Source organism: Bos taurus, chromosome 17, assembly GCF_002263795.3.
Source record: "Bos taurus isolate L1 Dominette 01449 registration number 42190680 breed Hereford chromosome 17, ARS-UCD2.0, whole genome shotgun sequence".
NCBI lineage: Eukaryota > Metazoa > Chordata > Mammalia > Artiodactyla > Bovidae > Bos > Bos taurus.
The window spans coordinates 55,763,754-55,790,196 of NC_037344.1; the positions used below are offsets into that span (position 1 = coordinate 55,763,754).

Sequence of the window (26,443 nt, forward strand, 5' to 3'; positions counted from 1 at the left end):
AAAATGGAATAATGTGAGGAGGACAGGGTACTACTTTAAATGAGATGGTCAAGGAGGGCCTCCCTGAGGAAGTGACAGTTGAGAGCTCAATGACAAGAAAACGTCAGATGGGAGAAGAGTTTGGGAGGACCATTTCAAGGAGAGGAAAAATGCAAGTGCAAAGGCCCTGGGGTAGGTATGAGCTTTACATGCTACAGAAATACAGAGGCAACCTTGTGGCCAGCTGGTAAAGAATCTGCCTGCAATGCAGGAGACCTGAGTTCGATCCCTGAGTTGGGAAGATTCCCTGGAAAAAGGCCACCCACTCCAGTATTCTGACTTGGAGAATTCTGTCGACTGTATAGTCCATGGGGTCGCAAAAAGTCAGACATGACTGAGCGACTTTCACTTTCATTTGGTGTGTACTGGTGAACAGGAGGAAAAGCTTGATCCTTTTGAACTTCATTGGTCACAGTGAACATTCTGGATATTATTCCAGGACAGTGGTATTTCATGGGAGAGTTTATGTTTGGGAGTAATGTTATCTGAGTCATGTGATGATGGATATACATTTTACAAAATCATAGAATTTTTTGAGGGCTGGCTAAATCTAAGAAATGAACCTATTATAAAAAAAGATTTCTAAATTTCAAGAGTCAAAACTCCCCTGGAAGAGACCTTAATTGGCAAATAGCCTCATTGTGTGACTTGTGGGTCTTCTGGCAAATCCTACCGCTTGACCTGGGTGGTAATTATTAAAGCATTTGCCTTATAATAATTCACTAAGCCACATATTTCTTTTGTGTGGTTTCCTGTATCTTTGTTCTACTCTCAATGAAAAGAATTTCTTTTTTTCTTTTTTAAGAAAAAGCTTCAGGACTTCCCTGGTGGCTCAGTGACAATGAATCCACTTAACAATGCGGAAGACAGAGTTTGATCCCTGGTCCAGGAGTATCCCACATGCAGCAGAGAAGCTGGGCCCACGTGCTCTAGAACCTGGGAGCCGCAACTACTGAAGCCCATGTGCCCTAGAGCCCTGAGCTCTGCAATAGAAGTCCGCAATGACAAGCTTGCACACCGCAACTAGAGAGTAGCCTCTTCTTCTCGCAATTAGAGAAAAGCCCGCACAGCAATGAAGACTCAGAACAGTCAAAAATAAATAAATGTTATATTAAAAAAAAAAGAAAAAGCTCCAGTCACAGAGTAAACTGAGGCCTAGAGAGGAGAAGTGGCTAGCTTGAGGTAACACATCTTTCTTAATAAAGTTGGTCCTGAATTAATTCTATGCTTTTTTAAGAAGATGTGAAGGAGTAGAGGAGAGAAAGAGTCCACCTTTCCCACTTCCCAACAGGATGACTGACAAACTAAGGCAGTTTTCAAGTGATGATTCAATGGGGAATGAAAAAAATAAAAAGACATCTATATCCTTGTCTCTTTAAAATGTGAGCTAGGGGATCAGAGTTTGATGATCCCTCTTCAATGTGGGAGACTTAGGTTCGATCCCTGGGTTGGGAAGATCCCCTGGAGAAGGGAAAGGCTACCCCCTCCAGTATTCTGGCCTGGAGAATTCCATGGAGTGTACAGTCCATGGGGTCGCAAAGAGTGGACATGACTGAGCGACTTTCACTTTCACTAACTATAGTTGAAGATCACTATACCCCATAGACACGCATCCTCCTGTGTATGCTCAAGTCTCCTATGCCAAGCATATGACTCTGTCTGAGAGCCTTCTGGAAAATTCCTGGTCCGTACAGGGGGGAAGGCCAGAGAGTGACAGTGTGTGAGCAGCCCTCAGCCAGTGACAGAAAGGAGCTGGTAGAGAGATACCCCAGTTCCCTTGCTCCTTGGGTGGGACAAACCGAAGATGAATTCCATACCGTGTGTCAGAGGCCCCCAATGGAACTGAAGCCTAGATGCTGACAGCAGTGACTTGATTAACTGTATACTGAATCTGTTGGCTTTCTTCCTTTCTTCATCACTTCTTAGGGTCATCTCCCAAATAAATACTTGGAATCACCTTCCAAATAAACTACCCACACAAAAATCCTAGTTTGACCTCTTAGGTTATAGCTGAGGAGGTGAAATGGCTTTCCAAGAGATATAAGAAGTTAGTGGTTGCCCATCATTGTAAGGACCCCGTGTCCTGGTTTCTGGTCCAGGGCATTGTGATATTTCACTCTTCATGACCTGACATACCATGCATCATGCATGTGTGCTAAGTTGCTTCAGTCGCGTGCAACTCTTTGCAACGCTATGGACTGTAGCCCGCCAGGCTCCTCTGTCTGTGGGATTCTCCAGGCAAGAACACTGGAGAGAGTTGCCATTTCCTCCTCCGAGGGATCTTCCCAACCCAGGGATGGAACCCCTGTCTCTTATGTCCCCTGCATTGGCAGGTAGGTTCTTTACTGCTACTGTGGATGCTTAGAAAAACAAAACTGGGGACTTCTCTGGTGGTCCAGTGACTAAGACTCCACACTCCCAATGCAGGGACCCAGATTTGATCCCTGGTTGGGGAACTAGATCCCACATGCTGCAACTAGAGAGTCACATGCCACAGTGAAGATCAAAGATCCTGCGTGCTGCAACTAACACCCAGGACATCCAAATAAATAAGTGAATAAATTAATATTTTTAAAAATTGGATAGCATCATTCATAATAGTCAGAAGGTGGAAATAATGCAAATTTCCATCAAGGAATGAATAAATAAAACCATTGTGGTTTATCTATGGAATGGAGTATTATTCAGCCACTGAAAGGAATGAAGTACTGATATACACAACACAGATGAACCTTGAAAACATCATGCTAAGTGCAGGAAGTCAGAGACAAAAGACTCCATACTGTTTGATTCCTTTGGTAGGAAATGTCCAGAATAGGCAAATCCATAGAAGAAGGCGGCAGACTGGTGGTTTCCAGGAGCTGGATGCTAGAGGGAATGGGGGAGTGACTGCTTTATATGCACGGCGTTTTCCTTTGGGGTTTTGAAAACATTTTGGAACTCGGTGTAGATGGGCTGCATGACATTGAAAATGTTCTAAATGCCACTGAATTGTACACTTTAAAATGGGTAATTTTATGTTATGTGATTTTCACCTCTACTGAAAAATAACTGCTAGGATTGGTCCTAGGACAAATGGTAGAGATGTACAGTTTATCCTTTTAACTATCTTGTAGGATAACACCTCCACCCCAGGCTCTACTGCTGTGTCTCAGAACTTAGGTGGCTCAGGACAGCAGAACCTATCATGACACTCATTCTAGGTAACATCTAGGCCTACAGCCTTCTAACTTCATTAAATCATTTATTAGTAACTACTTATGGCACAACTCAGAGAAGGCAATGGCACCCCACTCCAGTACTCTTGCCTGGAAAATCCCATGGATGGAGGAGCCTGGTGGGCAGCAGTCCATGAGGTCGCTAAGAGTAGGACACGACTGAGCGACTTCACTTTCACTTTTCACTTTCCTGCATTGGAGAAGAAAATGGCAACCCACTCCAGTGTTCTTGCCTGGAGAATCCCAGGGACGGGGGAGCCTCGTGGGCTGCCGTCCATGGGGTCGCACAGAGTCAGACACGACTGAAGCGACTTAGCAGCAGCAGCAAGGCACAACTACTATCTGCCAGTCACTGGGGTAGATGCTGGTGATAAAGTGATTGACCAAACCAGACCCAGGCTCCATGCTCACAGAGCTTACGATCCAGTAGGGAAGAGAAACATTCATCAAATAATCATCCAGTCATTGTCTGTGACAAATGCTAGGAAGGACAACTGTGATCTAGTGAGAGGCATGTGACCGAGCCAGGAGGTCAAGGAAGGCTTCCTGGAGGAAGCGACAATTAGGTCATGATTTGAACACTGTAGGTGTTAGTAGTGAAAACTGTCTATCAAACCCTATTATGTGCCTGTCATTGTGCTTGCTATATCAACTCATAACTCCCAAAAGTCCTTTGAAGGATTTACTACTGTTATCACTTGTATTTTATAAAGAAACTGAAGCTTAGAGAGGTCAAGTGGCTTGCTTAAGGTCACACAGCAAGGAAACGATGGAACCAGTGGTTTAATCAGACATGGGCAACCAGACCAATATAAAAATTTAGGCCTCACAGATAGGCCAGTGGGTAACAGATCACCTTAGGTGAACCAATGGGTCAGGATTCTCAAAATTGTAAATAAAAAGCTGAAATGGTCATTCGGTGAAGGAGATCAAACTAGATGCTTTTCTGTTTCTGTTTTATTCTTTGACTTCTGATAACTCTGGGCCCATATTTCTTACTGTTACCAAACTCATTAACATGTGAAAGTTGGAGGCTATGAAATGCTTGATACAACATACTAAATCAAGAAGGTGAATCACTTATTAGTAAGGAGAACACCAATGACAGTGATCATGAACGCAATACCTCCAGCAATTCCTAGGTGGCAATAAAGAGGAATGAGAAATGTTACCAGTCTTCCAAAAAAATTACATGTCTGTATTTTTAAGTATGAATAAAAATTTCTAGTACAGGAGGTGCTGAATAAAAAAAAAAAACCAAAGTCCCCCTCACACTTTCCCTTAAATCCCTCCTTTTTTCTTCTCAAAAGTAACCAGTTGAAGGTTTTTTTATCTACTTTTAGGAGGCTTGTTTTAACTGCAATTTTTTTCCAGAAAAGGTATTTGCTTATATCACTCTCCATTAAAACAAATGACACACTTGGAACTTTCTCCCCTTAGTGTATCTTTCCATGTCAGCACATACTGAGCTCCCTCACTTCTGGGTGCAGAATCCGTCACAGTAATAGTTAACATTTGCAGAGTGCTTACTGTATACCTGGCACTGTCCTAAGCACTGTCCTTGTTTTAACCCATTTAATCCTCACAAAATCCTAAGAGATACATTCTATTACTATCATCCCCACTTTACATATGAGAAAACTAAGACGCACGTGGATAAGTAACCTGCCCAACATCACAAAGCCAGTGCGCCAGAATTTAGATGCAGGAAACTTGACTCCCAAGTCTACACTCCTAATGACCATGCTAAACTACTATAGCATAAATACATAATTGGTTTTATCTTTATTTTCTGAAGGCTCTTTAAAAAATTATAATTTTTTCAAAATTGTGCTAAAATATGTTGTAAAATGTACCTGGGATCTTGGCTTTATTCATGTTTGATGAGGCCAACAGATCGGGAGAGGAATGCCGTGGAAAAGATAGCTTGTTACTCTCAGTTCCCAAGAGGAGGGGACGGGAGGTATGCCATGCCACACACAGCCAAGAAAGGGAACCCTGAGGGTGGCCACAGGCAGAGTGAGGGGAAAGCATGTGCAGAAAGTCCTTATTGAGATTTCTCAGAGAAGGAATGGGTGAGGTAAGGTAAGCTGCTGAGCAGGTCTAGGACTGGACAGTTGGAATAATTTTGGTGGGCTCTGGGCTATAGGGCTGGTCCCTAGTTGTACTTGGCCCTGTGATGGTCAGGGCAAAGGAATTTTGCCTCCTGGTGTGTAAAAGCCAGAGAAAAGAAGTAGTTCAGAATATGGGCTTTGGAGCTGCTGGTTTAATATGCAAGTCATTTAGGCATTTAGTCACTTGCCTAAATGACTTGTATATTCTAGGCAAGTCATTTACCATCACTAGCAATTAGTTGGGAGGGGAAGTCTCTCCCTGGTCTCTGGCCCCAAGATGTCATAAAATGTACACAATTAAAAATGATTAATACATATACAGAAATAAAACCTACCATTTAAACTGTTTTGACGATGGTGATCTAGTTGCTAAGTCATATCCAACTCTTTCGACCCCAAGGACTGTATAGCCTGTCAGGCTCCTCTGTCCATGTGATTCTCCAGGCAAGAATACTGGAGTGGGTTGCCATTCCCTTCTCCATTAAACCATGTGCTGCTGCTGCTGCTGCTGCTGCTGCTAAGTCGCTTCAGTCGTGTCCGACTCTGTGCGACCCCATAGACGGCAGCCCACCAGGCTCCCCCGTCCCTGGGATTCTCCAGGCAAGAACACTGGAGTGGGTTGCCATTTCCTTCTCCAATGCATGAAAGTGAAAAGTGAAAGTGAAGTTGCTCAGTCGTGTCCGACTCTTAGCGACCTCATGGACTGCAGCCCTCCAGGCTCCTCCGTCCATGGGATTCTCCAGGCAAGAGTACTGGAGTGGGGTGCCATTCGCTTCTCCATTAAACCATTTAAGTGATATTACATACATTCACGTTGTTGTGCAATCATCACAACCATCCATCTCCAGAACTCTTTTCATCTTGCAAAACAAACTCTCTGTAACTCCCTGAAGCCCCTGGCAACTACCATTCTACTGTCTGTCTGTATGAATTTGATACTTAAGTACCTCCATAAGAGTGGATCACGCTAGTTATCCTTTGTGACTGGCTTATTTCACTTAAACATAATGTCTTCAAGGTTCAGCCATGTTGTAGCATGTGCCAGAATTTCATTTCTTTTTGAGGCTGAATAATATTCCATTAGGTGTATACTACATTTTTATTATCTATTCATCCATTGATGGATACTTGGGTTATTTCTATCTTTCGGCTATTATAAATACTACTACAATGAACACTGGTTTACAAACCAGTTTGGTTTTAGGACCCTGATTTCAATTCTTTTTGGCATATACCTGGAAGTCCTTCCTTTGGAGGAACTGCCATACTGCTTTCATAAGGGCTGCACCAGTTTCTATTGCTATCACAGTGCACTACAGTTCTAATTTCTCCACATTCTCCTGTATTTTCTTCAAAAGTTTTATTGTTTTAGGTTTTACATCTAGATTTAATCCATTTTTAGTAAACTTATATGTATGGTATGAGGCATGGGTTGAGGTTCATTCTTTGGCACAAGGGTATCTAATTAATTGTTTTGACATTTTTGTTTTTCATCTTGGGCTTTCACAAATAAAATTGCTATCGTGTATCCATACAACTTGGGCTTTCCCAGTGGCTCATCGGTAAGGAATCCACCTGCAATTCAGGAGATTCAGGTTCGATCCCTGAGTTGGGAAGATCCCCTGGAGGAGGGCATGGCAACCCACTCCAGTATTATTCTTGCCTGGAGAATCCCATGGACAGAGGAGCCTGGTGGGCTACAGTCCATGGAGTTGCAAAGAGTTGGACACGACTGAAGCAATTATGTTTGGGATTACTTTATCACAACCTCTTCAAAACTGAATATTATCAAGGCCTCCCTGGTGGCTCAGTGGCAAAGAATCCGCCTGCAAATGTAGGAGACATGAGTTCGATTTCTGGGCCAGGAAGATCCCACATGCTGTGACAACTAAGCCTGTGCACCATAACTACTGGGCCTGTATTCGAGAGCTGGTGAGTGGCAACTACTGAGCCCGTGTGTCTTAGAGCCTGTGCTCCGCAACAAGAGAAGCTACCACAATGAGAGGGCTTCCCTTGTGGCTCAGCTGGTAAAGAATCCGGCTGCAATGCAGGAGACCTGGGTTCGATCCCTGAGTTGGGAAGATCCCCTGGAGAAGGGAAAGACTACTCTCTCCAGTATTCTAGCCTGGAGAATTCCACGGACTGTATAGTCCATGGGGTTGCAAAGAGTCGGACCTGACTGAGTGACCTTCACTTTCACCACAATGAGATGCATGCACATCACAAGTAGAGAGTAGTCTCTGCTCTCCACAACTAGAGAAAAGCCCGCACAACAACCAGGACCCAGCAGAGCCAAAAATTAAACAACAAACAAAAAACCCAAACTGAACATTATTACATTAAAATTTTTTTCGCAGCCTCATCAGTAAAAATGGTATTTCATTGTTTTACTACATATTTGTTGTTCTGTGAATTAGGTAGACCAACTTATCATAAATGGTCACTCATACTTTGGGGCTTCCCTGATGGTTCAGCTGTGAAGAATCCATCTGCCAAAGCAGGAGATGTGGGTTAGATCCCTGGGTTGGGAAGATCCCCTGGAGAAGGGAATGGCAAACCACTCCAGTATTCTTGCCTGGGAAATCCCACGGACAGAGGAGCCTGGGAGGCTCCAGTCCATGAGGTGCAAAAGGTTGTACATGACTTAGTGACAACAACAACTTATACTTTACATAGGTTAAAAAAAATCTCGCTTATTAAAATAATAAAATTAACAAAAGCTAATGTTTACTGAACAACTCCAGAGGCAAGTCCTATAGATAATCCCTCCCCTCTTGCTAAAACATTTACCTCAGGGATGTGCTTGTAAGCCAGACCTATGATAACCGGATTGTTACATGACCCTATGACATGTTACCGTGAGAAAGAAGAGTTGGGTATTTGTCTGCTGGTTTGGGAAGAGAGGCCTTCCTTCTCTCAGGACATTGATGAGGAACTTCTTAGTTCGAGATGCTCCTCTCATAACGGAAGTTTGAGGACAATAAATTATACACAAAAGAGAACAGAACTGAGAGAATCAAAGAGAATCAGAGCTTTACTCTGCTGACTTCATTGATATCCTGAATCAAATTAACCTTGAAGTTTGTCCTCTGTCTGAAATCCTCCATTATGAGAACCAGTAACTTCTCTTGCTGTTTAAGTCAATTGGATTTTCTGTTGCTTACAACCAAAAAGCATTCTAAAACATACACTCAAATTAGCTCCGATTCTTTTTTCTGGGCCACGTCATGCAGGATCTTAGTTCCCGAACTAGGGATCAAAGCCATGCTCCCTGCAGTAGTAAAGCAGAATCTTAACCACTGGGCCACCAGGGAAGTCCGTACTCTTAACTGCAGCATGCGCGATTTTCAGTCTTCACTGCAGCAGGCAGGATCTTTAGTTGTGGCATGTGGGATTTAATTCCCTGACTAGGGATCAAACCTGGGCCCTCTGCATTGGGAGCATGGAGTCTTAGACCACTAGGGAAGACCCTATTTTTAAACATTAGGAATGTAGTAAATGTTTCTTCTATGGATATCAATTATTGAACATAGAAAATATATTTTAGACATGAAAGTGAGACCTCAGAGCTTTTTAAATATTTGATAAGATCCCAGAGGAAAAAAAATGTGTTGTAGTTACCACCAATCTGTTCTAAAAGTTCAGCCCACACAAATTTATGTCAAACTTGCAACTAATTAGAGAAAATGGAAAAGAGGTAATTAAGTCATTTCATTCTGTTATGTGTAATAAGTAGCGTTGTTATTTTTTCTTAGTTATGAACTAAAAGATGAGAGTCGATTTATGATTTATGGGAGTTAGTTTAATGACACGATTAAGAACATGCATATCAGAATCAAACTGGCTGGGCTCAAATCCTAACACTTTGCAGTTGTGTGATCTTGAACAAGTTACTTAACTTCTCTGAGCCTCAGTTCCCACAAAGGCAAAGATGAATTAATAATAGTACTTATATTTAGGGTTGTCAATGGCATCTGAGTGAAAGTACATTTTAAGGGTTTAGCGCAATACTTGGTAGATCAGTTCAGTTTAGTCACTCAGTCGTGTCTGACTGTTTGCAACCCCATGGACGGCAGCACGCCAGGCTTCCCTGTCCATCACCAACTCCCAGAGCTTGCTCAAACTCATGTCCGTTGAGTCTGTGATGCCATCCAACCATCTCATCCTCTGTTGTCCCCTTCTCCTCCCACCTTCAATCTTTCCCAGCATCAAGGTCTTTTCAAATGAGTCAGTTCTTAGTTTCAGCTTCAGCATCAGTCCTTCCAGTGAATATTCAGGGTTGATTTCCTTTAGGATGGACTTGTTGGATCTCCTTGCAGTCCAAGGGACTCTCAAGAGCCTTCTCCAACACCATAATTCAAAAGCATCAATTCTTCGGCACTCAGCTTTCTTTATAGTCCAACTCTCATATCCATATATGACTACTGGAAAAACCACAGACTTGACTAGACAGATCTTTGTCGGCAAAGTAATGTCTCTGCTTTTTAATATGCTGTCCAGGTTGGTCATAGCTTTTCTTCCAAGGAGTAAGCGTCTTTTAACTTCATGGCTGCAGTCACCATCTGCAGTGATTTTGGAGCCCCCAAAACTAAAGTCTGACACTGTTTCCACTGTTTCCCCATCTATTTGCCATGAAGTGATGGGACCAGATGCCATGATCTTAGTTTTCTGAATGTTGAGGTTTAAGCTAGCTTTTTCACTCTCCTCTTTCACTTTCATCAAGAGGCTCTTTAGTTTCTTCACTTTCTGCCATAAGGGTGGTGTCATCTGCATATCTGAGGTTATTGATATTTCTCCTAGCAATCTTGATTCCAGCTTGTGCTTCATCCAGCCCAGCATTTTACATGATGTACTCTGCATATAAGTTAAATAAACAGGGTGACAGTATACAGCCTTGATGTACTCCTTTCCCAATTTGGAACCAAACCAGTCCATTGTTCCATGTTCAGTTCTAACTGTTGCTTCTTGACCTGCATACAGATTTCTCAAGAGGCAGGGAAGCTGGTCTGGTATTCCCATCTCTTGAAGAATTTTCCACAGTTTGTTGTGATCCACACAGTCAAAGGCTTTGGTGTAGTCAATAAAGCAGAAGTAGATATTTTTCTGGAACTCTCTTGGTTTTTCTATGATCCAATGGATGTTGGCAATTTGATCTCTGGTTCCTCTGCCTTTTCTAAATCCAGCTTGAACACCTGGAAGTTCTCAGTACACATACTGTTGAAGCCTCGCTTGGAGAATTTTGAGCATTACTTTGCTAGCATGTGAGATGAGTGCAATTGTGTGGTAGTTTGAACATTCTTTGGCATTGCTTTTCTTTGGGATTAGAATGAAAACTGTCCTTTTCTAGTCCTATGACCACTGCTGAGTTTTCCAAACTTGCTGGCATATTGAGTGCAGCACTTTAACAGCATCATATTTTTGGATTTGAAATAGTTCAACTGGAAGTCCATCACCTCCACTAGGTTTGTTCGAAGTGATGCTTCTTAAGGCCCACTTGACTTTGGACTCCAGGATGTCTGGCTCTGGCCATCTGACTTGGCAGATGGTGAGCCATAATACTATTAATATTATTATAACTATAATAATTATAACTATAATCATTATTATTATAGTTACTCTACTTTTTCTTTTAATGGTTAAACAACTTCTTTGGTGGCAAAAGAGCTGTTTTGAAAATTGAAGAATATGGAGAGACTGAAGAACAAACTCTATTTAGCCAGAAGCTGTCTTTCTCAGTCACTGAGGTTTTACTATCTTCTCTGGGGGGCTTCTCTGGTGGCTCAGAGGGTAAATCATCTGCCTGCAATGCAGGAAACCCGGGTTCGATTCCTGGGTGGGGAAGATCCCCTGGAGAAGGAAATAGCAACCCACTCCAGAACCTTGCCTGGAAAATCCCATGGAGGGAGGAGCCTGGTAGGCTATAGTAGGCTGTAGTCCATGGGGTCGCAAAGATTCGGACACAACTGAGTGACTTCGCTTTCACTTTTCTGGGGTCGCAAAGAGTTGGACACGACTAAGCATGTGTACACACACACACACCTTTTGCATTTTCCAAGGAAAAGAGATGCTACACTGCCTTCGAGAACTTTGAGGCCAGAACTGAGTCCTGGTGTGAGTTATCTCAAAAATAACCCTTGAAATCAGCCAATGCTGCTGCTGCTGCTGCTAAGTCGCTTCAGTCGTGTCCAACTCTGTGCGACCCCATAGACGACAGCCCACCAGGCTCCCCCGTCCCTGGGATTCTCCAGGCAAGAACACTGGAGTGGGTTGTCATTTCCTTCTCCAATGCATGAAAGTGAAAAGTGACAGTGAAGTCGCTCAGTCGTGTCCAACTCTTCACGACCCCATGGACTGCAGCCTATCAGGGTCCTCCGTCCATGGGATTTTCCAGGCAAGAGTACTGGAGTGGGGTGCCATTGAAGTCTGTTTAAAGCAAACAGACTGTAATTTAGTGCTTTGGACTAGTGGCTAGTGGCAAGTAGTCATATTGGGAGCTGGAGCTTTGGAACCAGACTAAAAGTGTGAAAAGTGTTTGTTGCTCAGTCGTGTCCAACTCTTTGTGGCCCTATGGACTATAGCCTACCAGGCTCCTCTGTCCATGGGATTCTTCAGGCAAGAATACTAGTGTGGGTTGCCATTCCCTTCCCCAGGGGAATCTTCCCAACCCAAGGATCAAACCTGTGTCTCCTGCATTGGCAGGCAGATTCTTTACCACCTGAGGCACCAGGGAAGCCCCAACTATGCAAGTTCAAATCCTACCTCTACCACTTTCTCCTCATGGGTCCTTAGGCAAGTTACTTAACCTTCCCACACCTCAGTTTCCTTGTTGGTGGACAATAAATAGTGGCTTCCTCTTAGTTGGCTCTTGTGATGAATATATGGCACAGAGTGCTTAGAAGAGTGTCTGGCATAATGTAAGCCCTTAAAAAGCATTCGCTCCATTTCTGTTTGGTTGAAAGTCAGTTATTCAAGAACCTGATGCTTCTTTTCTGTTGGAGCTGTGCAGTTTCCCTCCAGCTTATTTCTGGAGCCCATTACAGAGACACGTAGGGTTATAAAAAGCAATAGAAACATGCCACTCATTAAAGGTGAACAATAGAACCAGCCTTGTCCATTGCTTCCACAAGGGGGCAGTCAAGACTCAAAGGAAGCCTCATGAGCAGCCCACACAAGTCGGGCTTCATTTGGGTCCACAACTTAGTGATGTAAATTCTGGGTGTACATGGATTTTCATAACTTCTGTTTTTTAAACCAGCATAATAAGTGATCAAGGAATTAGGGAGAATGTTTGAGGACAGGTCTTTGAACCAATTCCATGGTGAATCACATCTTCCTTCTGCAATCAGGTTTAGGGGACTTCTCTCCTGGTCCAGTGGCTGAGACTCTGTGGTCCCAATGCAGGGGGTCTGGGTTTGATCCCTGGTCAGGGAACTAGACCATATGCTACAACTAAGAGTTCACATGCTGCAACTAAAGATCCTGTGTGCTGCAACTAAGACCCAGCACAGCCAAATAAATAAAATTAAAAAAAATGGGACCCAAATCAAATTTAAATCTGATAACAAAGTAAAAGAAAATGGGGTAACTTTTGGTTCTTTTCTCTTTCCCCCTTTCTCCCTCATTATTTATTTATTCATTCTTTTTTTTTTTTTGCATTGGCAGGTGGATTCTTCACCACTGGCCTCACCTAGGAAGCCCTATCTCTGCCTTACTTACAGTTCACATCTTTAAAATCCATATGAACAGACCATTGAACAGTACTGAAATTGATTCAGAAATTTTAAAACTCCCAACAAACAAAAATGCAGGACTGCTTTAACACTTGAAATTCTCTTCTCGCAAGACTAGAGAGGAAAAATGCTGGTTCCTCAACTCTCCCCATTCTTTGATGTCCCCTGACCAAAAGCATAGACATTTTTTTATTTTAAGGATTATATTACTATTTACCATAAGAAACAGAAGAGAGGTAAAACATCTTTAAAAGTTACAGTGTCCGGGGCTCTGGAGCCTGTATCTATTTTGAGATGGCAACCTCAGACCCTGTGGGCATCTGCCTGTCCTGATTCCTGAGGACGCGGTTCACAAACTCCTCCCTTCTTTCTAACTCCTAAACGTGAAGGACAGCTGGGGCCAGTGAGGAACGGGGTTGTAATTCCCTCGAAAGCTCGCCTTGTCCAAGTAGGTCTCGGTCCCTCCTCTCCAAAGTGTGTGTCTGACAAGAATCCTCAAAATGCAAATTGCTCTCTAAGGCAGAGTATCTGGCTGTTTGCTTGAATTGCCCCTCCGCCTTCTCTTTACCAGGAAAACGAGCTTTCATGTAGGAAGGAGGAAAGTTGTATTTATTCATTCTTACAGACAACACGTAATTACAAAAAACCTTCCAAATGCCAGGCACCAAGAAGGCAGAGGTGAAAAAGATTAACACGGTTCCTGTTCTCTTAGGGGCTGACAGTCTGCTGGGAAAGACAATTAAAAAAAAAAAAAGATCGTTACACAATTGATTATTGTATCTACCACCATGATAAGACCTCAAAGTAAAACTGCAGGCTGCGTGAGCAGGCAAAGGGAGACCCCAAAGTTCTTGAAAAATTGGCATATGCAAGGCTTCCTTGAATACAACAACCTACCCTGAGGCAAAGGAATGGACATTAGCTAGAGGAAAGGGACAGAGGAAGAAGAATGGTTTACTCATTCAACAATATTTGTAGGTTATCTGTTGTGGGCTTCATCCTTTTCTAGGTAAAAGAGTGATATGCTAATGAGGGACTAGAAGTAGGTGGCTGCCTTTGACAGGGGTTAGCTCATCTCTTTCTGAGAAGCTGAGACCTGGAGGAAGAGGAAGAGCCAGTCTTACGAAAATCTGGGAAACAGTATTACGGGCAGAGGAAACAGCACATATAAAGGCCCTGTAGCGGGAATGATCTTGGCATGTTTGGGGAACAGCCAATGGGCCAGTGAGTGGCTATAGCAGAGGGAGGTAAGGGCAGTGGTAGGCAATGACATCTACATGGATCACAGCCTTGTTCTAACTCAATGAAACTATGAGCTATGCCGTTTAGGGCCACCCAAGACAGATGGGTCATGGTTGAGAGTTCTGACAAAATGTGGTCCACTGGAGAAGGGAATGGCAAACCACTTCAGTATTCTTGCCTTGAGAATCCCTTAGAACTGTGGCATTGGAAAAGACTCTTGAGAGTCCCTTGGACTGCAAGGAGATCAAACCAGTCAATCCTAAAGGAAATCAACCCTGAATATTCATTGGAAGGACTGATGTTGAAGCTCCAATACTTTGGCCATCTGAAGCGAAGAGCTGACTCACTGGAAAAGACCCTGATACTGTGAAAAACTGAAGGCAGGAGGAGAAGGGGGATGACAGAGGATGAGATGGTTGGATGGCATCACTCACTCGATGGACATGAGTTTGAGCAAACTCCGGGAGATGGTGAAGTGTTGACAGGGAAACCTGGTGTGTTGCAGTCTGTGGGGTTGCAAAGAGTCGGACATGACTGAGCAACTGAACAACGAGGAGATGACATCTAAGAAGTAGCAGAGGTCTGATTTTGGAGGCCTTGGTAAAAGTTTGGGTTTTAATTGCACGGATGGCCGTTGGGTGGATGGGTTGCGTTTCAGCAGAGGAATGTGGTCCCATTTAGGTTTTGAGATCACTCTGATCTGAAGTGAGGTGCTGATGCTGGAGGAGGATGAATGTGAAAGCAGGGCGTGGCAGGAACAGAATAAAGAACCCCAAAGGCATCCCCGGAACCTGTGTTAGGTTACACAACAGAAAAGAAAGATTGCTAAGTTGTGTCCAACTCTTGCGATCTATGGACTGTAGCCTGCCAGGCTCCTCTGTCCATGGGATTTTCCAAGCAAGAATACTGGATTGGGTTGCCATTTCCTTCTTCAGGGGATCTTCTCAACCCAGGAATTGAACTGTCTCCAGCATTGCAGGCAGGCTCTTCACCGACTGAGCTAAGCAGGAATACTACAAAGGAATTTAAGTGGCAGATGGAATTAAGGTTGCTAACCAGCTGCCTTTAAATTACAGATTATCTGGGATTATCTGGGTGGGTCTAATGTTATCATAAGGGTCCTTAGATGGGGAAGAGGAAGGCAAAGGAGTCAGAACCAGAGAGATGACTTGAGAAACATTCTAGTGGCCTTTGCTGATTTTGAAGATGGGAAGAGGCCAGGAAGCAAGAAATGAGGGTGGCCTCCAGAGGGTGGAAAAGTCAAGCAAAGGTATTTTCCCTGAGAGCCTGCAGGAAGGAATGCAAGCCTGCCAGCAGCTTCATTTTCGCCCAGTGAGATCTGCTGCAGATGTTTAACCTCCAAAACAGTAAGATAATAAATGTGGACTGTGGGACTTCCCTGATGGTCCAGCTGTTAAGACTCCACGCTCCCAATGCAGGGGGCCTGGGTGCCAGCCCTGGTCAGGGAACTAGCTCTGACACGCTGCAACTAAGAGCCCACATGCTAGGACCTTCCTGGTGTTCCAGTGGTGAAGGATCTGCCTGCCAATGCAGGATTAGATTAAGGTCTAATTCTTAATCCGGGAGGATTCCACATGCCAAGGGGCAACTAAGCTGGTGCACCACAAACACTGAAGCCCTAAGTGCCCTAGAGCCCAAGCTCTGCAACAAGAGAAGTCACTGCAATGAGAAGACCATGCACTGCAACAGAATAGCCCCTGCTCACGGCAACCAGAGAAAGCCAGCAACAAAGACCCGACGCAGCCAAAAATAAATAAATAATTAATTAAATTAAGAAAAGAGCCTGCAGGCTGCAACTCAAGATTCCATATGCCACAACTAAGACCCAGTGAACCAATGTGTGTGTGTGGTTAGTTGCTCAGTCGTGTCTGACTCTTTGCAACCGTATGGACTGGAGCCCACCAGGCTCCTCTGTCAATGGAATTCTCCAGGCAAGCATACTGGAGTAGGTTGCCATTCCCTTCTCCAGGGAATCTTCCCAAACCAGGGATTGAACCTAGGTCTCCTGCATTACAGGCAGATTCTTTAACATCTGAGCCACCAGGGAAGCCAAATAAATAAAAATAAATAAATAAGAAATAAATGTGGATTGTTTTAGGTCACCAAGTTTATATAGCATCAATCAGAGATAAACACACAAGAAGATCTCTAAGAAGACCGCTGTCATCATTCAGACGAGCTTTGGTAATGGCTTAAGAAATATTTACCTTACCTACTAAATGTTGGGATCTGTCTTAGGTCCACTTTCACGCTGGCCATCAGGCCACCTATCACCTTTACAGAGGCAGGACTTGGCCTTTCCCGAGTTTCTGTCAATATCCTCGCTCCAGAGCACAAGCAGTCCCCATACATGGGATTCCATGTCACCCAGTGGAATCAACACTTGGTGGTGGTGACAGGAGCAGATGGCTTGGGAAAACCAAAGGGCAGGGCACCTTGGTGAACCAGCGTGTGGTTATGACACTTTGACTGGACCACCACAGATCTGACCTGACCACTCATCTGAGGTCTCGAACAGGTACACAAGATGAAACGCAGGTTTACCTGACACACACACAAAGGCACCAAGTCAACTCTGTACTTCCCTCTCCTGACCCTCAATAAATTAATCTCTGTTGGAATAAATAATCAATAAATCTGTTGGAAAGGGAATTCCTTCTTTCTGTGGGCCTTCTCTAGGGATGGATGGGTGATGCCTGGGTATCAAGCATCTTTGTATTTGTCAAATTGGAATTCAAAGTGTCTTGATCCGGGGACCTATTTTTAATAGGGTAACTCTCCAGGCTCAAACATTCAACATCCATGAATAATTTTTTTAAGGATTGGTAGTAACCAATGAATGTGGACACTATCTTAGAATGCTTTTTTAATCAGCAACCCAAGACAGTCCCTTATATTTAGAAGCCTGGATCTAGAGTTACATATCAAGATACATGCACAACGCTATTTTGCTGAATGCAGCTGTCACGGTGTGGGCCAGAGATAATTTGCTGATCCAGGAGCTGAGGCCAGCGATTTTATGTCTGCATCTGCTTCTGCCTGTAACTTGCGGGTAAAGACAGGGCCACTTCAAAGGCTGTAGCCATATCACCCTTAGCAAAGCACAGATCAGCGGGTCAGGGACATTCCCTCCCTGAGGCTTTGCCCGCGAAGACAGTCAGTGCTCCCTCCTGCAAAGGGACTGCATGACACTGTTCCTTGCCTCTGCCTTAGCACTCTCATGTGTCCTTCTGCTTCTCTATGTCCTGTTCCCCACTAGCCTGATAACTGTTCCCAAGGGTCTCTATCCTATTGGAATCTCCAAAGTCTAGCACAGTTTCTATGGTTGAACAGGTGCTCTGTCATTTTAAGATCTGATGAGGAAATGGAGGCGAGGGACAGCACAATGGGGAAACTGTCTAGAAAGCTAGCAGATGACTTTCACCCTGCTTGTGATAGGCATAGTAAGAAGCAGCCTACTTAAAGCAGAGAGTGGTTGTTTTTGTTTTTTTTTTTTCCATTCAGCATGTCTCTCCTTTCTTCGGGTAAAAAGCACTTTGGTTTTCCTTTGGGAAACCACCCTTCCCACACTCTCAATCCGTAAAGTTTGGGTGGAGCTGACTTCACCCTCCATTTCGCTGGCTGAATCCTGACTCATTTCCTGCCAGAGAGGGCGCCCCACAGCCTTGGACACTGCGTCACTCTGTGTTGGAAAGGGTGGCCACACCTGTGTGTTAATGGCTAGTATCCATTCTAATGGTTTGGTTCCTGCTCCAAATCAATCCTGCATCACTTCAAATTGAAACTTTTTCTCCTTGTAGCTATTACGGCAGAGTTACTTTATTTCCATAGACATTGCTTAGCTGGTAGGAAGAAATCTGAAGATGCTGGCAGACACTGTGTCTCTGTGAAACCAACATGTGCTCAGAAGTTGAGAAGTAGATAACGGAGATGTTCTTAACAATACTGAACACCAATATCCGGCCATACCTGAAGTTATCTCTGGAATTTTTGTTTTCAACTATATGAACAAGTAAACTCTTTGCTGTAGACTTTTTTTTTTTTTTGGTCCACTGGCTGCTGAAACAGTCCCCTGGCTCTTGGCCAATCCATTTTCTAACTGTGCTTTCTGGAGTGAAGAAGGCATGATCTGAGTTCTGCAGGAGAAGACCATCACCTCACTCTGGGGGCCCGGAAAAAAAAAATCAAACCCTCACCTTGAGCCCAGAGCTCTCTGACTTTAGTGGGGCCAACACTTTCAGTGCCACCTGGAAGGGCACTTCACGCTATAAGCTAGATGTGAATTGATACCTTGCTAGCCCAACCCTCGGATTTCCCTGGTGGCTCAGATAGTAAAGTTGTCTGCCTACAATGCAGGAAACCTGGGTTCAATCCCTGGGTCGGGAAGATATGGAGAAGGAAATGGCCACCCACTCCAGTATTCTTGCCTGGAAACTCCCATGGACTGAGGAACCTGGTAGGCTACAGTCCATGGGGTCACAAAGAGTCAGACACAACTGAACAACTTCACTTTCACTTCTTTCTTTAGCCCAACCCTCAGCCTCTCTGTGGTCTTCCCTGAGGCTGGGATGAATGAGCCCATTATGGTTATGGGAGTCTCAAGAAGGTTGGGAACCCCAAGGAAACAGAACGTACACACCATGGTAAACCAGCTTTCTTAAAACCATTTTTATTCTGCCTCTCAGCAACACTTCATTTGATTTGGATAAAAGATCAGGAACTCGAACACAAACAAACAGAAAACAAGGTGTGTAGAACAGAAATCAAGATCCATATACTGGAATGATGCTGGGATCTCTGTGTGCTGAGAATTGGTATTCCTGGTTTATGTCCTCCTGGGACAAGTGCTGGCTCATGACAGATGTCTGGGTGAAATGACAGGTGGTCCACCCGTGTTTATTTTTGTGAGGGTCTAGGGTTTTTAACAAATGCCTGGGATCCACAATCATCTAAGAACAATGCTTTGTATTTGTGTAACACTTAGAATTTTCCCTCTGGGGCAATCGTATCTATCATGGTAATTAATTATCATACTGACCACTCCAAGATAAGTAGGCAGGTGTTCTTATCTCTATTTTCCAGATGAAGAAATCTGAGGCACAGAAGGCTAAGAAACTTGCCTAAAGCCTGCTTGAATAGATAGATAGTGGCAAAGAAGGTATTGAAACTCAGGTGTTTTGATTTAGACACTTGTTCTTTCACTTAGAATAAGCTGCCTTTTCTTTTGCTTAGGAAGGTTATTTTCATGATTTCTAGTACTAGTTTTTCAAGTTATTTTTAACATATACCCCCTTATCACCTTTTGTATTAACCACTTAATATTTTCTTTGAGTCTACTTCTTTTTGTAAGTAAATGTATTTGACAAGAAAATTATACTCCTAAGTGGAGACTCGTAAATGGAAAGCAATAAAATACATAGACTGAAAATAAAACCCATTAAGTTATTAAATTTTGTCTAAACAGAAGACTTTGAACCTGAGGTCTGTTCTTTATTAAGAAGGGAAACAAGCCAAAGAATCAGAAAGGTGTTGAGGACCCATGAGCACTAAACAGAGACATTTTCTGAAATGTAATCAGGATTGAAAAAGAAAAATGCAAATGTTCTTTGTGATTTAGTGACACTTAATCTTGTGGCTGCATATGACCTAAAAGTTATCTTTGTGCACCACCAGGGGTATATCTTGCATACGGGGTTAGCGTGTTCCGGCAGGCAGGAAAATGGTGGCATTGTTAAACCAGTAGTCACACCTACAGGGTTTACATTTGACAGAAAAATAAATACATTGGGTGGCATTTCCAGGTGGCATCCAGGAAAATCAAAGATCTTGCCTGAGACTTGCTCAAGAGAGAGAGATTGAAGTAAGTTCATTAAACACAGGCAGTATATTCCCAAAACTGGGATGGGAGGGATGCCCATGGACCTATGATGGCCACTAAGTACATTCTCAGAGTCTGAGTCTGTCTGAGGTGACAAATGAGGTTGTGGTCAAGTTGACCCATGGGGGCTGCAAGCAAGGGGCTGGTGGGAGGGAGTCAGGCGAGACTAAGGCGAAAGAGCAGAAAGCTCCTTCATCCCCATCTTTGATGATGGAATGGAGCAGATGGAGGAGGAGCTGCTAAAGGCCAAAGTGAAGCTACAACATGTAAAAATGAAAGGAGACAAGGCGCTATTCGATGGCTTTAAACATGCTGCAAATGTGCTCCATGCTGCAAACCAGCATCCTTTACTCTTCCCAAAACGTCCCTCTCCTCCTGGATCTGGACTGCCCCCATTAAAAGCAACGAGATTTTCTGAGGCTCATCTCTGGAGAAGAGGAACGCACACATGGACACAACGGCTTTTGATATACTGAAACAGTGAGGCTTGATTTTCTTTAAAAAAAAAAAAATCAATGGCTTCAGCTGATCTGGCTTTGCTGCCTGGGTTTCCTAAATTTTGGACTTTTTTGTTGTTGTTGCCTGCTGTTCTTTCTGGTTTTAGCTCATTTGCCAGGGACCTGCCTCTGGAGAGTCCTGGAGGAAAAGATCTCACAGTCTGAAGTCAAGGATCCATTCCTCAAAAACTCCTCTGGGGTGTGTGTGGATGAGGTCCATCCTCCATGCTCGTGGCTGACTGCTGGCTGTTCAGGCTCTGCGTGTACAAGAGACAGAGTGAGTGAGAGTGAGAGAGACAGACAAACAGATGGTGGGACGGGGGGTGCAGGGGGATGGCAGGGGAGAAGAAAAGACAAAGAGAGAGAGAAGAGAGCGTAGAGCCTCTTCAGCAAGGGCTTCCCTCTTCAATGGCTAGTACTCTAATTCACCCAGTGCTGACATGGACTAGCAGCTTTGCACACTTTTGAGTCTAAGCACTGGCTTCTTTTTGAAAAATATATCTTACTTGGGAACATATGTTTTACATGTTGCACATGCAAAAACCCAAATGATACAGATGTAGGCACAATCATGGGCCCTGAGGCTTTCTGAATCTTACACTCCTCCTCAAGGGTTAGCAGCACTGTTAACATTTGGGGTGCACCCTCCAGGCATTTTCCTCTACATTTAAATCACAGCTGTAGTTAGACAGGAGCATCTCAAGGAGAGATGGGAACAATCCATGCAAATATCAGGAGGAATACAATTCCAGGAAGAGGGACAGCAAGTGCAAAGGCACCGTGGCATGCTTGTGTTGCTCAAAGAAGAGGAATTCAGTGCAGTTGAAGCGGAGGAGGGAGGGAGCAAGGGCTGGGAGATGTGGATAGAGAAGCAGCAACTAGATCCTTTGGGGTCTTATAAAGCCATAGTAAGGGAGGTATTTTCATATTTAAATTGCAGTATCGTATTCCATCCTATGAATGAATCAGTGTGTATTTAACTGTTCTCCCACTCTTGGACATTTAGGCTGTTTCAAGGTTTCCCTTATATCAAGTGGAGCTGCCATGAGCATCATTGCATATCCTTGGTTCTCATCCCTGGGCATCACATTTGAATCATCTGGAGGGCCCTAAACCGATTGATGCCCTGCCCTATCACTGGAGATTCTATTTTAGCTGGTCCAGGCTGGGCGCTGGGCATTGGGGATTTTCATGTGTTTTAAATGCCTTTTTGTGACACTGAGAAGTAGACTGCTGGGCAAGTAGGCACAGAGATTTTAGAAAATGACCTTCTGAAAGACTGTGCCAATGTACTGTTCCACCAACAGTGTGGTATCCTGGTCTTCACACTCTCACCAACCTTGATATTATCATGTGTGTGTGTGTGTATGGACATCTAGTATGTCATTGTTACCTTGAGTTATCCGGCTACTGGAGAAATCGAACATCTTTTTTTGGTTTACTTTTTAAAAAACTTCTTCAGTCTTCCATCAAATTTTTTCTTTCTTTTTTATGAACACCTTTTTCATGTTTATTCTTCATCAATATTCTTCTTCATCAATATCCCACCATCTTACATCCTTTTCAAAGCAAAAATCTTTCCATTGTTGATGACTTAGGTCTGACTTATCTTTATCACAACTTATCTGAACCAACAAGAAAGGCCTTTCTGATCTTCTGGAAACAGGTAATGTTTCCCATTTTTCATCATGGAATCACAAAAATTCTCTGAAGACATCTGTGCAAAACAATTGCCAGGAAGGAAGCCTTACATCAGCCAATAATACAAAGAATAAGAGAGATTTGCTCTTATGCTTTTGTAAGAGCAGCTTCTTGCTTCCTACCCCTCATGATATTTATTCTTCAGTTCAGTTCAGTTCAGTTGCTCAGTCGTGCACAACTCTTTGTGACCCCATGAATTGCAGCACGCCAGGCCTCCCTGTCCATTACCAACTCCCAGAGTTCACTCAGACTCACATCCATTGAGTCAGTGATGCCATCCAGCCATCTCATCCTCTGTCGTCCTCTTCTCCTCCTGCCCCCAACCACTCTCAGCATCAGAGTCCTTTCCAATGAGTCAACTCTTCGCATGAGGTGGCCAAAGTACTGGAGTTTCAGCTTTAGCATCATTTCTTCCAAAGAAATCTCAAGGCTGATCTCCTTCAGAATGGACCGGTTGGATCTCCTTGCAGTCCAAGGGACTCTCAAGAGTCTTCTCCAACACCACAGTTCAAAAGCATCAATTCTTCAGCACTCAGCTTTCTTCACAGTCCAACTCTCACATCCATACATGACCACAGGAAAAACCATAGCCTTGACTAGATGGACCTTTGTTGGCAAAGTAATGTCTCTGCTTTTGAATATGCTATCTAGGTTGATCATAATTTTCCTTCCAAGGAGTAAGCGTCTTTTAATTTCATGGCTGCAGTCACCATCTGCAGTGATTTTGGAGCCCCAAAAAATAAAGTCTGACACTGTTTCCACTGTTTCCCCATCTATTTCCCATGAAGTGATGGGACCGGATGCCATGATCTTCGTTTTCTGAATGTTGAGCTTTAAGCCAACTTTTTCACTCTCCTCTTTTGCTTTCATCAAGAGGCTTTTTAGTTCCTCTTCACTTTCTGCCATAAGGGTGGTGTCATCTGCATATCTGAGGTTACTGATATTCCTCCCGGCAATCTTGATTCCAGCTTGTGTTTCTTCCAGTCCAGCGTTTCTCATGATGTTCTCTGCATATAAGTTAAATAAGCAGGGTGACAATATACAGCCTCGACGTACTCCTTTTCCTATTTGGAACCAGTCTGTTGTTCCATGTCCAGTTCTAACTGTTGCTTCCTGACCTGCATACAGATTTCTCAAGAGGCAGGTCAGGTGGTCTGATATTCCCATCTCTTTCAGAATTTCCCACTGTTTATTGTGATCCACACAGTCAAAGGCTTTGACATAGTCAATAAAGCAGAAATAGATGTTTTTCTGGAACTCTCTTGCTTTTTCCATGATCCAGCGGATGTTGGCAATTTGATCTCTGGTTCCTCTGCCTTTTCTAAAACCAGCTTGAACATCCGGAAGTTCATGGTTCACATACTGCTGAAGCCTGGCTTGGAGAATTTTCAGCATTACTTTACTAGCATGTGAGATGAGTACAATTGTGTGGCAGTTTGAGCATTCTTTGGCATTGCCTTTCTTTGGGATTGGAACGAAAACTGACCTTTTCCAGTCCTGTGGCCACTGCTGAGTTTTCCAAATGTGCTGGCATATTGAGTGCAGGACTTTCACAGCATCATCTTTCAGGATTTGAAAGAGCTCAACTGGAATTCCATCACCTCCACTAGCTTTGTTTGTAGTGATGTTTTCTAAGGCCCACTTGACTTCACATTCCAGGATGTCTGGCTCTAGGTCAGTGATCACACCATCGTGATTATCTTGGTCGTGAAGATCTTTTTTGTAGAGTTCTTCTGTGTATTCTTGCCACCTCTTCTTAATATCTTCTGCTTCTGTTAGGTCCATACCATTTCTGTCCTTTATCAAGCCCATCTTTGCATGAAATGTTCCCTTGGTATCTCTCATTTTCCTAAAGAGATCTCTAGTCTTTCCCATTCTGTTGTTTTCCTCTATTTCTTTGCATTGATCACTGAGGAAGGCTTTCTTATCTCTTCTTGCTATTCTTTGGAACTCAGCATTCAGATGCTTATATCTTTCCTTTTCTCCTTTGATTTTCGCTTCTCTTCTTTTCACAGCTCTTTGTAAGGCCTCCCCAGACAGCCATTTTGCTTTTTTGCATTTCTTTTCCATGGGGATGGTCTTGATCCCTGTCTCCTGTACAATGTCACGAACCTCAGTCCATAGTTCATCAGGCACTCTATCTATCAGATCTAGGCCCTTAAATCTATTTCTCACTTCCACTATATAATCATAAGGGATTTGATTTAGGTCATACCTGAATGGTATGTGGTTTTCCCTACTTTCTTCAATTTAAGTCTGAATTTGGCAATAAGGAGTTCATGATCTGAGCCACAGTCAGCTCCTGGTCTTATTTTTGTTGACTGTATAGAGCTTCTCCATCTTTGACTGCAAAGAATATAATCAATCTGATTTCGGTGTTGACCATCTGGTGATGTCCATGTGTAGAGTCTTCTCTTGTGTTGTTGGAAGAGGGTGTTTGCTATGACCAGTGCATTTTCTTGGCAAAACTCTATTAGTCTTTGCCCTGCTTCATTCTGTATTCCAAGGCCAAATTTGCCTGTTACCCCAGGTGTTTCTTGACTTCCTACTTTTGCATTCCAGTCCCCTATAATGAAAAGGACATCTTTTTTGGGTGTTAGTTCTAAAAGGTCTTGTAGGTCTTCAGAGAACCATTCAACTTCAGCTTCTTCAGCATTACTGGTTGGGGCATAGACTTTATTCTTACTTCCCTTCTAATGCAAAGGGAGGATATGCTGAGGTCAGGAAGAACTCGTTTCAGTCTCCTTATAATGTAGAAGCTTTACCAGTAGAGAATGGGTTCATATCTGCCAACTCTGAACCTGCTAATAGGAGATAGTCATGGGATCCTTAACCTTAGAAGTCAAGTTCTTCTTTAATGGAACTTTGGAACATAATGTCTCTTATTGCTAAGAATGACAAGCAAGTGTTTTTAATACGTGGTGGGAGTGTGCTTGGCTCTTTAGGTACCTACAAGGCCACCTAGGGATGTAAAGTCAGTGAAAGTAAAATGTATGTGTATTTAACTTACAGAAATAAACTATTCGTATTTTTCAAAGAGAAAAAAAGCAACTGTTGAAATGGAGATACTGGCCACCAGGCTGCTCAATGCTTATGAGTATGAATGGGTATAGGATTCCTGTTGAGCTCAGAATGTGGTTCCAGTGTTTGAACATACGACACGAGCCCTAAACAGCCAACAACCTCAGCTGGTGTTCGACCCAAGGACAGTATCCGTCCCCACAGTGGAGGGAACACTGGCTATATTGGGGTGATCAGGAGACGCTGTGTGACTCTCAAATAGGGTACCCTCCTATAGATACGTCCAAGATTAATTTTGATTATTCAAAGCTCACCTGATGCCCCGACATTATAACTTCACCCCTGAGTAAGAAGCAGCTCCACTGGTTGTCATTTATTGTATTTGTGGCAGACAACACTGGTGTCCCTCACACCCAGGTTTGGTCAACTGATTTTGTGCTAAAGGAGTTCCACTGAATTCAACCATGAGCATGATCACAAGGAGAGAAGAAAGAGGAGACTTGGGAGATGTGTAAACTTTCTAGGAGGTAGGGCAGGGGAAGTAGCAATCACTGAAGCTTCTTCCAGGTGGCTTAGGAATGTGAAAAAGTCTTACTTTGCAGCCTACGTCTACCTATTAATATATAAAACTGCTCTCCATTAGGGACTTTCCTGGTGGTCCAGTGGTTAAGACCCCATACTCCCAATGCAGGGGGGTTTAATCCCTGGTCAGGGAACCAGATCCCACATGCTACAACTAAGAATTTGCATGCCACAACTAAAGGGCCCTGTTGCTGCAAAGAAGAAAAGATCCTAAGTGCCAGAACTAAGATCTGGCACAGTCCAAAAAAAAAAAAGAATGTTCTCCATTAGAGGCAAAGCTTTAGTATAGTGTTTTTACAACATTAGAATACTTAGAACTAGGTTTTGGGGGTTAGCAATGCTGTGATAATGCAGGTTTCAGGGACATTCGGAGTTTTGATTGTGGGTCTGGGAATCTGTA

The 26,443-nt window shown here is 43.5% G+C and overlaps 1 protein-coding gene across 2 annotated transcripts in view; it reads right to left on the reverse strand.

Moving 5' to 3' along the window:
- The window catches only part of TMEM233 (transmembrane protein 233), a 70,428-nt gene that overhangs the window by 3,721 nt on the left and 40,264 nt on the right, over positions 1 to 26,443 (reverse strand). The window contains exon 3 of one of the 2 annotated variants that reach the window (XM_002694503.7): positions 19,010 to 20,996. The exons of the other annotated variant lie outside the window; for it this stretch is intronic. The gene's annotated coding sequence lies outside the window, so the exon portion shown is untranslated. Of the gene's footprint in view, positions 1 to 19,009; positions 20,997 to 26,443 lie in introns of those variants that run through there. 2 annotated transcript variants of the gene reach the window in all.